This window comes from Pleurodeles waltl, chromosome 11, assembly GCF_031143425.1.
Source record: "Pleurodeles waltl isolate 20211129_DDA chromosome 11, aPleWal1.hap1.20221129, whole genome shotgun sequence".
NCBI lineage: Eukaryota > Metazoa > Chordata > Amphibia > Caudata > Salamandridae > Pleurodeles > Pleurodeles waltl.
The window spans coordinates 1,005,941,207-1,005,953,241 of record NC_090450.1 but is presented as its reverse complement, the minus strand read 5'-3'; the positions used below and the strand labels follow the sequence as shown (position 1 = coordinate 1,005,953,241).

The 12,035-nt window shown below is 44.0% G+C and overlaps 1 protein-coding gene across 2 annotated transcripts in view; it reads left to right on the top strand.

Annotated features, from left to right (window-relative positions):
* PIWIL1 (piwi like RNA-mediated gene silencing 1) overlaps positions 1-12,035 on the top strand; it is a 1,338,982-nt gene that overhangs the window by 366,294 nt on the left and 960,653 nt on the right. The window lies entirely within an intron of this gene.

Below are 12,035 nucleotides of genomic sequence, written 5' to 3'. Positions count from 1 at the left end.
GCCAGACACCAATATTGGATGTTCTTAGGGGTGTGGCATTCCTAAATAGCCCCACCCAGGACATATTGTTTGGCGTCAAGGACAAGTTTTCCTGTTTATTTTGTCCTTGTGACAAGTAGGCCCCCATCCCCTGCAGCACAAGCCCCTTTGGCTGGCGTTTTACATTATCGCATTATGGATCACGAAAAGGCATTGTCTCCAATTCAGGTAATATTTGTGTCCATATGTTGCTGTTTGAACTTGTATTTGACTCATTAATGCAAGGTCTTTATTATTAGGGCCAGCACTTTGAGAAATTATTGTAATCTCGGACTGCATTGCTAACAGGGGTTCCTGTATAAAAATGTGTACACATTTGCAAAGTTTAACAATATAAGGCTATGTATAATGCACCTAGCATGGTCACCGGTTTGATGCAGATATTTGCATAAGCTTGAAAGCAATCTTTGGTGTTTCTTTGCTTTCAACTTAAAATATTCACCAAAAAAAGTAACTAGGAAAATAATGTTTTGATTAATCGTTGTGAAATTTAGATACCATTTCTTTGAAATATCATTCAGTAAAATGTATTGATGCATGCTAATATTTCCAAAAAGATTCATAATAGAAAAATCAGTGTAAACCGTTCCAACAAGATTATGAAAAATAGGAAAATTAAAAAGCATTGGCCAAGCCAGTAGATCTGACAGTGGTGGTCAGCCTTTTGGTTTTGTCAATGCGTGTCTTGTTTTGACATGGTTTTTGTAAAACATTACTGTTAAGAGCTGCCGGGCCCTCACATTGTCAAAAAGCCAAAATATTTTTGGCCTCCATAAGCACACCTTACCACAGTATTTCAGGGCACTGACAAAAGACTACTTTGTGCCAGTATGTTCCTTGGGAAAGAGTAGAATGCTGTCACTCACAGTGAAGACAGCCATCAAATGGACGGAAAAAAAGTCTTGGATAACCAATTAGGGGCCCAAATCACAAAACACATACATAAGTATATTTGCATTAGTGCAGATTTACAGCTTTCATGAATATTTAAGTATTTACAGAAGTAGGCCAGGAAATCGTACTTGTAGAAAATATTTGTGAACTGCATTTTAGCACATCCATTATATGCATTTGTAGATTTGCACATGTGAAAATCTGTTGACCGTTTCCAAGTTCTTTCCTTCCAACCACTTGCCCCAACCCTGGAAAAAGTTTTACTAATGCACTAGTCAGGAGTAAATTTCAAACATTACTTTGTATGGGGAAAAATTACAGACTAACTGGTGAAAACCCCTAAAACATGCAAGTTAGTAGGTTTGCCTAGACTCAAAATGGCATTCCAACCCTAGACCTAATGCGTACTCCAGCCTCAGGATATAGATCTGTTGTAAGGTGCCAAAATACGGGAATTGCTAGTACTCAAATCTGACAATAGTATGAGCCCTGGCGTACCAGAGAGGCTATAATCAGAGCTTCTATATGAGATTGCTGCCATAATTTGCCGCCACACTACGTGGCACCCAAGGGACAATTTAATTTTTTTTTTTTACAGGATAAGTAGATTAATGAAGCAACCTGTCCAATAGACAAGTAGATATTTTATCAAATTCCCCACTCCTGTTCCGCTATAAAATTGTAGCTCAAGTGGTTCAGTGACTGGTTCCAACCTATTTGTTTTTTTTCCTTAGTTTAAAAACAAAACATTTATTTAAAAGATAAAAACTTTTTTTATCCAGTTTTCACTTAATCTGCTTCTTTCACTAAAACAAAATGTTTTCCTTTTTATAATTTACCTGTGCATTTAATTAATTTCCAAAATCATAGTTGTCTTGATGATTCTCAGTTTATGGAGAAGTGATTTGTGCAGTTCTTTTAATTTTGGATCAATTTCTTTCACAGTCCCTTGATTTTAAGGCTATGGATGCTTCCAACCCCTTTCTAGGAATTACCTGTCTTGTTCCCACTGTATTGCAACAATTGTTTTCCCACCTTCTACCACATCCATTTCTGAACAGAGTTTTAAGATTTGATATATTTATTCTATATACATTACTGACGTGGCTTTAACCATTCCACTTTTCTCCTTGTCCTTGCTCCTCCCTCCACATTTTCCTTAGCTGATGCAAAATGTTCTTTGCACATGGACACAATCGCACTCACCCCCAGCAGGAGCACAAGTAACTAGTGTTTTTACCGCTCTACTATAACGCGCGCTCCCACTTTTTTCAATAGTGGGCTCACGCATTCTCTGCAAGGCTTGAACCCTGACTTCTTCCGAGCAGACATTTTCAGAAAATACAAAGATATCCCCTTCAACAGCAATCGATACAAGAGCTGAAGAAATAACCGTTATCAAAGGCACGGAAAAAAGGTAACTGACCTCAGCACACCCGCGAGGACCTCTTATTACCACGATGATGTCAGACGGAGCAGCGTGGAGTCGGGCAATTGACGTCATCGCCGACTTGCAGAGCGGGAAAGAAATTTCTGTTGAATGCTGCGCATTGGGGAGAATTCATTAGGTGAGGATTCCACAGGTAGTTGTATCCATCAGAAGTTTAGTTTCTTTATTTTCTCTAGTATTGAATCTTTCATAGATGCCCATATTTGAATCTTCCCTTTCGTCATGGTAATCGTTATAAGCAGTGTATAAAGAATCTTTAACAGTAGGCAAAGTGAAGTGACATTAACCGATTCATGTTGTTTTGAAAGAACCAAACCTCTACCAGAGAGCAGCCCTTCAGCCACTCTTCCAGTGTAGGGCCAGAATACTTCAGATTTCTAACCACACGTCTTGTATGTGTAAGTCTCTCTGAGCTCTGCTTAGTCTACAGTGGTTCAGTCAACATTTGACCTTTCTATCTGAGAATGTTTCTAATTCTGAATCTGTAAGCAAGTTTGAGGTAACTCCCATTTTTCCCCTGACAAGACACTATATCAGAGGAGTCTGAAAAACAACTGTATAGACCTTGTAAGTCTTGTGGGAAACCAATACTAGTTTCAGAGGATGCTCATAAAGAATGCCTCTACTGTTTACATCCTCATCACAAACCAAAGGAATGTAATAATTGTAGGACTTTGTGGTGAAATCTTTTAGGGATAGAGAAGCTAGACTAATTTGGCAACCTAAGAAAAATCCTTTGATCATTCTTCTGGTGGTGAAAGCCACACTACAGCTTTGCCTGCCAGCTAGTGTAATAATGAGGTTATTACCTCATGTGAGGAATCCTCAGAGGGCTAAATCTCATTAAACACCTTGGTAGAGGTTGGTAAGATCTCAGGTATGATGGTTTCTATGCCACCTCTCTTAAAAAGTCTTCTAAAATAACATATCAGTCTGTTACTCCTTTTAAAGTTTAGTCTTCAGGTACATTTCTATTGATGACAGATCTGCTATTGAGTACATTGTTGATGGGTGGTGAAAGACTACACCTGCAACCTGGATCACAGCACCAACCCTTTTCCTTGTCATTGAATGCTAACAACGTAGTTGACTAGCTCATTCGGCTAAATTGACACCATCTAAGAAGCAGGCTGTCATGAAGATGAAATCCTCTGTCCATGGCACCATTGGCAGGTGGTTAAAGACACTTTTGATTAATGGAGAGGATTCTGGTGACTGTGCAGAGAAGGCTGTTTTTCATGGTATACATTTTAAATAACCTTTATGAATAAGTTCAAATTGACTTAAGTGACAGATGGCAATTTTACTGGCGGGAAAACCCTAAAGACAGAATTCCTTGATCAGTCTGTAGATCAGAAAGAGATGTTATCCTAATCCCTCCACAACGTTGAGATTGCCAAGTGCACTTTAATTGAATTATGAGCAAGGCCAGCCTCTGCCAAATGGAGTAAGGTAGTCTGTTCTGTTGAAGCAATGAAAGGATGTAGGTTTTCATTTGTATAAGAGCAACACAATCTTTCATTTCGCACTGTATGATTTCCCTATATAATCTGTCCTGATGTTTTCTAAAAATTTGTTTCTCTTCCAGGGGATCCTCATCAATAGTCATAAACATTGAATATTCCCGCCCTTGTGCGGGGACCCCGGAGCATATATAAAATATATACCTATAAAGTATGAAATATGCATGAAAAATATATATATAGCATTTATAGTAGACACATCTTTCATACTAAACTCATATATACATGTGTAAAACAGCAATGCAGGCTATAATCATAAACAAGCTAAAATGCTTTATTTCTATGTTTTTTTTTTTTTTTTTATCATTATAAAATTACAGTAGAGAATAAATATCTACCCAAGCCCCCAAAACTGGGCTTAGGGAAATAAGCAGCAGCAATATCTAGAGAAAAAAGAGAAAAAACTAAATTGAAAAACAATGGAGCATTCTTAGCCAATAGGCTGCATGCAGGTTAACACAGGAGAACCATAAAAACGTTGTCACCGTGCCTTTAAGACCCTGAGCACCTCCAGTATCCCACCATGCCTCAGGGGTGAAGGAAAGGTGACAGTTGGTTCACAGTTATGTCAGTTCTTTTTTCCGGCTTCTTCTGAGAGGATCCTGGAGCATTGAGCTCTCAGTTTTTCTGAGTTTTTCTCAGGAAAATATTTAAAAACAGCGTTTTTTCCTGTTTCACTCGACATCTAACAGCTTTGTCTGAGTTTGGCAGTTTTTTCCTGACAGAAAAATGCCTTCCCTTTTTGTCAAATGCCCTTCTTGTGGGAAGAAGGCCCAGTCAGATCCACACTCTTTGTATTGTGTGCCTGCCTCAGAGTCACTGCCCTGACACTTGCAAACACTGCAAGAATATGTCAAAGAGGACTCTGAAGGACAGAGAAAAGATCAGACTTCATGGGCTTCACGAGAGGCAGAAGACATCAACCTCTTCGCTTCCCAGGCAGCCAACAGGCCACTCTCAGGAGAGAATGGCTAGGTCGACGTCAGCAGGTAGGAAAGTACCTGTTTGTTCCCCGTCGACGTCGTCGCTGCCACCATCTCACCGCCATAGGTCGAAGGCGACCCGACCGACGTCGAAGGACACGGCGTCGAGGGAACATGGCCATCGCAGGGGCATATCTCTGTCGACGGCAGCCCGCCGATCGGCGTCGAGCCATCGCCGGCGTGCCCGTTCGCCGCCGAAGACCTCACGCCCCCCCGACGTCAAGAGACACGATGTCGAAATCGCCAGGGCGGCAAGAGCGACATCCGCCGTCGGCCACCCACCGCTCCACGTCAAGGCACACAACGGTGAGTAGGTCAAGGTCCAGAGATCGCCGTTCGACGTCGAGACACTCTACGTCGAGACCTTCAACGTCGAGGCAAGGACAACCGGTGTGCCCTTCGACGTCGGCACAGACGTCGACACAGGTTTTACCTGTCTCGCAGGGACTAGAACATCGTCCTCCAGCGGATAAGGCCGCGCCTTCTCCAGTGGTCTCCATACGGAGCGATTCATCTCGTTCGAGAGCGGCATCATCGAGGCATGTTTCACCCATCAACTTATCACCAAGATGGTTGGAGAGCCTTAATAGACCAGCGGCCTCCCCGGATTCACAGTACTCACGAATGTACTCTCTTACTGCCTCTCTCCCGAGAACACCATCACCGACAACGCGGGCAGAACGGGCTCGTTCTGCTCCTCGCCAACCGATCACGAGACCTGGGCGCTCTGTTACAGCGTCTCGCAGCAGGTCGCGTTCCCAACGGCGATCTAGGTCACGATCACGACACAGAAGATCACCCTCTTGGTCGTCGTCAGGATCATCTGTCGGACGTTACTCCCCCACCCTAACAGATTCTCCAACACCTAGGGTCTCACCGGTGGATGACATTACCACTTTTAATGAGGTGCTGTTAAGGGGAGCGTAGAAGTTATATATAGAGGTTCCAGAACCATTTACCTCCTCGTCAGTCATTTTTGAGACTCTGCAGCATAGAACAGTGTCGAAAAAGCTACTGCCGCTAGTGCCTGGTTTGTTGCAGCCAACCATGGACACTTTTTTGGCGCCAGCCACCCTCAAATCTGCCCCGGCTAGGATTCTGAAAATATATAAGGCGCCTGAACAGGACCCTTCATTCTTAAGAAAGGACCCGCCACCGGACTCTGTAATATTGGCCGCAGCCCGAAAAACCCACTCGGTGGCATCATCCTCCACGGTCCCACCGGACAAAGAGCAGGCATCTAGACTCTCTGGGGAGAAAAATGTGCGGCACGGCGGCATCTGTAATGAAAGTCTCCAGCGCTTCTGCACTCCTGGGCAGGTATGACCGTTCTCTGTGGGACTCCCTCAACAGAGTCACAGAAAAGTTGCCCAGGGAAGACAGACAGGATTTTCAAGAGATCCTGCAAGAGGGATGTCTGGTATCTAACCAGGTCATCAGCGCAGCGGCAGATGGGGCAGACTTAGCTGCACATGGGTACGCACATGAAATCTTCCTGGCTGAGGCTGACTGGTTTAAAACAGGAAGCACAACAGCGCATCCAAAATCTCCCATTCAACGGGAACTCGCTGTTTGGTACCCATGCGGATGAAGAAATGGCCTGCATGAAGACCGAGGTGGACACCATGAGGGCAGTAGGCCTGGAAAGGTAGAAAGACTTCAGGCAGAGGTATAGGCCTTATGACAGGCGCCCTTTCCAGCAGAGGGTTCAAACCCCTCACTGGTCCCAGAGGCCTCAGCAAAGGCAGGGACGCCCTCTTTTTCAGGCTCGAAAGGCCACAAGGGAACGAGGGTCAAGTAGACCTCAGCAGTCCACACCGAAAGCGCCGACCAAACAATGAGTTCTCGCTTCCCTCGACACTGTACACCACTCCGGTGGGGGGGAAGTATCACAGGTTATCTTCACGAGTGGCACTCTATCACAAAAGACAAATGGGTGCTCAACATTGTCGAAAATGGCTACTCTCTTCTTTTCAGACAGCCTCCACCACACTTGCCACCAGCCAAATGCAATCCATCTCATCTCAGCCTGCTGCGCAAAGAGGCGCTCGCCCTCTTACAAAAGAAGGCAATAGAAAAGGTTCCACTTGCGCACAGAGGAAAGGGGGTTTACTCCCGTTATTTTCTGGTGGCGAAAAAAGGCTGAGCGGGCGTTTTCAGACCAATTCTGGACTTACGGCTGCTGAACAGGTACATAAGAAAACAGAAGTTCAGGATGCTGGCTCTTCACCAGATTTCCCCTCAGCTACATCAGGGAGACTGGATGTGCTCCATCGACCTGCAGTATGCATATTTTCACATCCCAATAGCTCCCAAGCATCGGAAATTCTTGCGCTTCCAAATAGCCTTGCAGCACTATCAGTTCAGAGTACTACCATTCGGCCTGAAATCTGCCCCCCGCGTCTTCTCAATGTGTGGCAGTGGTAGCGGCACATCTTCGAAAACAAAAGATCTTCATCTACCCATACCTAGACGACTGGTTACTGAAAGCTTCCTCTCCGGATGAGGCGAGAAGCCATCGGGACATTGTGCTCAATGTTTTCGAGTCTCTAGGCCTTCAAGTCAACTACCAAAAGTCCACCTTGGTTCCAACACAGAACCTTCACTACCTGGGAGCTATACTAAGTACAGAGCTCCAAAGAGTGTATCCTTCGGAGGAACGACTATTATCAATAAACAGGAAGTGTCAACACCTGTTAAAATCCGATGCACCTACGGCCCGTCAGGTGACATCGCTGCTGGGCTCCATGGCATCATGTATTTTCATTGTCCCAAATGCCAGGCTGTACATGAGGCCCCTGCAAGAGGCGTTGGAGAACAACTGGATCCAAAGGACAGGTCGCTGGGATGGCAGAGTGCGGCTACCGATAGCGGCACTTCCGTCATTGCAATGGTGGATGCACAGACCTCACCTGTCAGTAGGTGCTCCGTTTCACCAGGTAATTCCATCCGACATTCTGGTAACGGATGCGTCTCTTCAGGGATGGGTCCCCTTCAAGCTCAGGGCCTGTGGTCCGACAAGGAAAAGAAGTACCACATCAATCTGCTGGAACTCAGAGCGGTCCATCTGGCTCTCAAGTCTTTTGTTCCATCGATTCAGGGGAAATCTCTCCTAATACAAACTGACAATACAACCACAATGTATTATTTGAACAGACAGGGGGGGGGGAAGAGATCCCTACCCCTATCTCGAGAGTCCCAAACGATATGGCATTGGCTCCTGGCCAGAGGAATGTCACTTACAGCGGTTCACCTGCCAGGTCAGCAAAACGTGGAAGCAGATTTCCTGAGCAGACACCTAGAGGACGCCCACGATTGGGTCCTACACGGCGAAGTCGTCGAAGACATCTTCGCTCAATGGGGTCGGCCTCAATTGGATCTCTTCGCAGACGAAGTAAACAAGAAATGCCCAGACTTCGCATCCAGGTTCTACCGTCCTGGATCTCGAGGGAATGCCCTGTTGATCGACTGGTCAGGGATTTTTCTCTAGGCCTTTCCACCGATTCCCCTCATACCGGCAGTGATCAACAAACTTTACAGGTCCAGCACCAGAATGATTCTCATAGCGCCACAATGGCCCCGTCAATTCTGGTACACAGATCTCAACCTATTGGAACAACCTCACAGGAGGCTGCCGTGCAGACCGGATCTTCTGAGCAGGATGGAGGGCAGGGTTCTGCATCCCAACCTACCCTCTCTGAGCTTGACAGCATGGCTCCTGAATTCCTGCAATATGGGCACCGAGAGCTCTCGCAGGAGTGCATGAACATCTTGAAAGAGTCCAAACGACCTTCCACGTGGCGTTCTTACGCTTTTAAGTGGAAGAGATTCTACATATGGTGCTGTCAACAAGGTCAGAATCCCATACGGGCTCAGGAGGATGTCATACTGTCTTACTTCATCTGGCAAAGTCCGGTCTGCAGGTATCATCTATTAAGGTACATTTGTCTGGCATTACAGCCTATCGTAAGTCACCTTCTCAGGAATCCTTCTTTACGAAACCAGTAGTCAAGGATTTCTTAGAAGGTTTGAAAAAAGTTTTTTCCGCCCATTCGGAGACCCTCTCCTCCATGGGAACTGAACATAGTATTGTCAAAACTTATGGGCCCTCCTTTCGAACCTATACACAAAGCCTCTTTGCAACACCTTACGTGGAAGACGGCTTTTTTGGGGGCCATTACTTCCGCGAGGAGGGTCAGTGAAATTCAGGCTTTGTCTTCCAAAGAACCGTACACAGTTTTTCACGACAATAGAGTGGTTCTGCGGACTCACCCATCTTTTCTACCGAAGGTGGTGTCAGAATTCCACGTCAATCAGACTATCTCTTTACCGACTTTCTTTCCTAATCCGGAGACTCCGGCGGAGAAAGCATTGCACTCCTTAGATTTGAAAAGAGTGCTGACATTTTATTTGGATAAAACAAAATCGATTAGACATTCCAACCACTTGTTTGTAAATTATGGTCATTTGAGGACAGGAGAGGCAGCATCTAAACGAACGATATCAAGATGGATAGTTTCTTGTATTGTTAATGCTTACCAGTTGGCTAACAAACTACTAGCTAGGCCTAAAGCGCATTCCACAAGGGGAAAAGCGGCTACTGCTGCCCTCCTTAACAATGTTCCAATATCTGAGATTTGTAAGGCTGCTACATGGAAGTCTGTACATACATTTACCAGACATTACTGTTTGGACTCAGATGCAAGAGCAGATGCCCAAGTGGGGCAAGCCTCTCTGAGAAATTTATTTGTATGATACATGTATATATTCCTGCACTTCTATTAGACAGTCCGCAGAGTTTAGGTATGGGCTTGCTAATCTATTCAATGTTTATGACTATTGATGAGGATCCCCTGGAAGAGAAGGATAAGTTACTTACCTGTAAATCCTAGTTCTCTTCCAGGGGTATCCTCATCAAAGTCATAAACAACCCACCCTCCTCCCCGGACGCACGTCTCCTAGAAGTGCAGGACAGACTGTTTTTCGAATCAGTTTCACAGATTGTCACCGTAAAAAAGTACTGACCTAACTGTGAACCAACTGTCACCTTTCCTTCACCCCTGAGGCATGGTGGGATACTGGAGGTGCTCAGGGTCTTAAAGGCACGGTGCCAAAGTTTTTATGGTTCTCCTGTGTTAACCTGCATGCAGCCTATTGGCTAAGAATGCTCCATTGTTTTTCAATGTAGTTTTTTCTCTTTTTTCTCTAGATATTGCTGCTGCTTATTTCCCTAAGCCCATTTTTGGGGGCTTGGGTAGATATTTATTCTCTATTGTAATTTTATAATGATTAAAAAAAAAAAAAAGAATAAAAACTTCATAGAAATAAAGCATTTTAGCTTGTTTATGATTATAGCCTGCATTGCTGTTTTACACATGTATATATGAGTTTAGTATGAAAGACATGTCTACTAAAAATGCTATATATATATTTTTCGTGCATATGTCATACTTTAAAGGTATATATTTTATATATGCTACGGGGTCCCCGCACAAGGGCGGGAATATTCAATGTTTATGACTTTGATGAGGATACCCCTGGAAGAGAAATAGGATTTACAGGTAAGTAACTTATCCTTGCATTCTTGAAGCATGCTCAAGAAACCACATTCGTTGTGAGGAGCCATGCTGATAAATTCAGTGATTGTATCTTCGGATTAACAATTTTTCCCTTGTTCATCAAGAGAAGGTTTATCTGCTTGAGAGAAAAATATGGACATTCTGATAGAAGGAGCTCTGTGAGCCAGTATTGCTCTGGCCACTCTGGAGCTGATAGTTTTAAACTGCATTTTTCATGAGACCTGTGCATGGACTTACTATAGTTGTGCGTTATTCTTTAGCACTCTAGAAATCACTGTCTTTGCCTTGCATTGCTGTACATTGCACATTTTCTCTTTGTGCCGTTGTTTTGAAACCCAATATAATTTCACTTCCTGTGCAGCCACTTTTGGTCTGTTTTCTTCGACTGCTCAGTTGGCCCAAGTACCAAGTGTTCATTTTTGTCTAGCCACCAATCGTTCTGACATTTCACATAAAACAGTAGCTTTTCACATAAAACAGCTTTTCACCGTCTCAAGCTAACGTTCTAAGTTATAACATAAGTGAATTCCAGCAGAGCTGACATGTCTGGGGAACAGATGCACTCCCGGACATGCAGCCTGTGTAAACTGGGTTTACAATTCCCTAGGGGGACCACTTTACTGCCCAAACAGAGGTATTGGGCTCTCCAGTCCCAAAGATCCTAAATAATACACCTTTCTGCGCTTACATTTACAGGGTTGTATTATGGTGGCACTATTTGTTTTATACAGTTTTCCAACTATTATTTTGATCTTCATAATTACTACCAGTATTGTAATCGCATTGAATTTGCTTCATAATGGGCTGTTAGCTGTAATAAATATATTGTGCACTTTTTTTTTTTTTTAACTGTTGCTAAAGATATGTATGACTGAAATGGAGAAAAATAACTGATCTCTTTTCCACTGTTCCCAGAGAGGGGGCTAGAGTGTTGTACCTTTTGGGCTGCCACATTTACTTGTCACTCTGTAAGGTTAACGGGGGAGGGGGGGGGCAGTAAAGGCATTGTGAGCTGGTATTTGGTGTGACAGTATGGATTTGGCAGATGTGGCGCATCCCCTGCATTCTGACGTTCTGTTGTCCCAAGGCGCACTGTTATGCAAAAGCAGACCCCCTGTAACACTGTTAATCCATATTTCGAAAAACAATTGAAATTAGAGGAAAAGCAGGAAAGGCATAAGCAAACATTCCTGACCAAGCTAACAGAAATCCCCCCCCCCCCCCACAAAAAAAATATCTCTTAGGAAACCTGCTTGCTAACATGCAACATTTTTAGTTCATGGAGCGCTAAATAGAGGTGTATATTTACAGTTCCTCACTGTTGGAAGATTTGTAATATTTGCTGGTGATTTAGTTACCCATTTGTGGCACTCTTTTGTAGTTCTGCTGAGTGAATGTGTCCATTTGTTTTCTACTCCCAGAACATGTTCCAACTGCAGGGTAATGTGAAGCATCCTTCTCCATTTTCTTGGGTATTGACTGTAGCTTAGATTTTGTTCCTCCTTATTTGTTTAGCTAAAACAAAGTAGGGTTAACGTAAATGGACTGAAGATATAAATAAATTGCT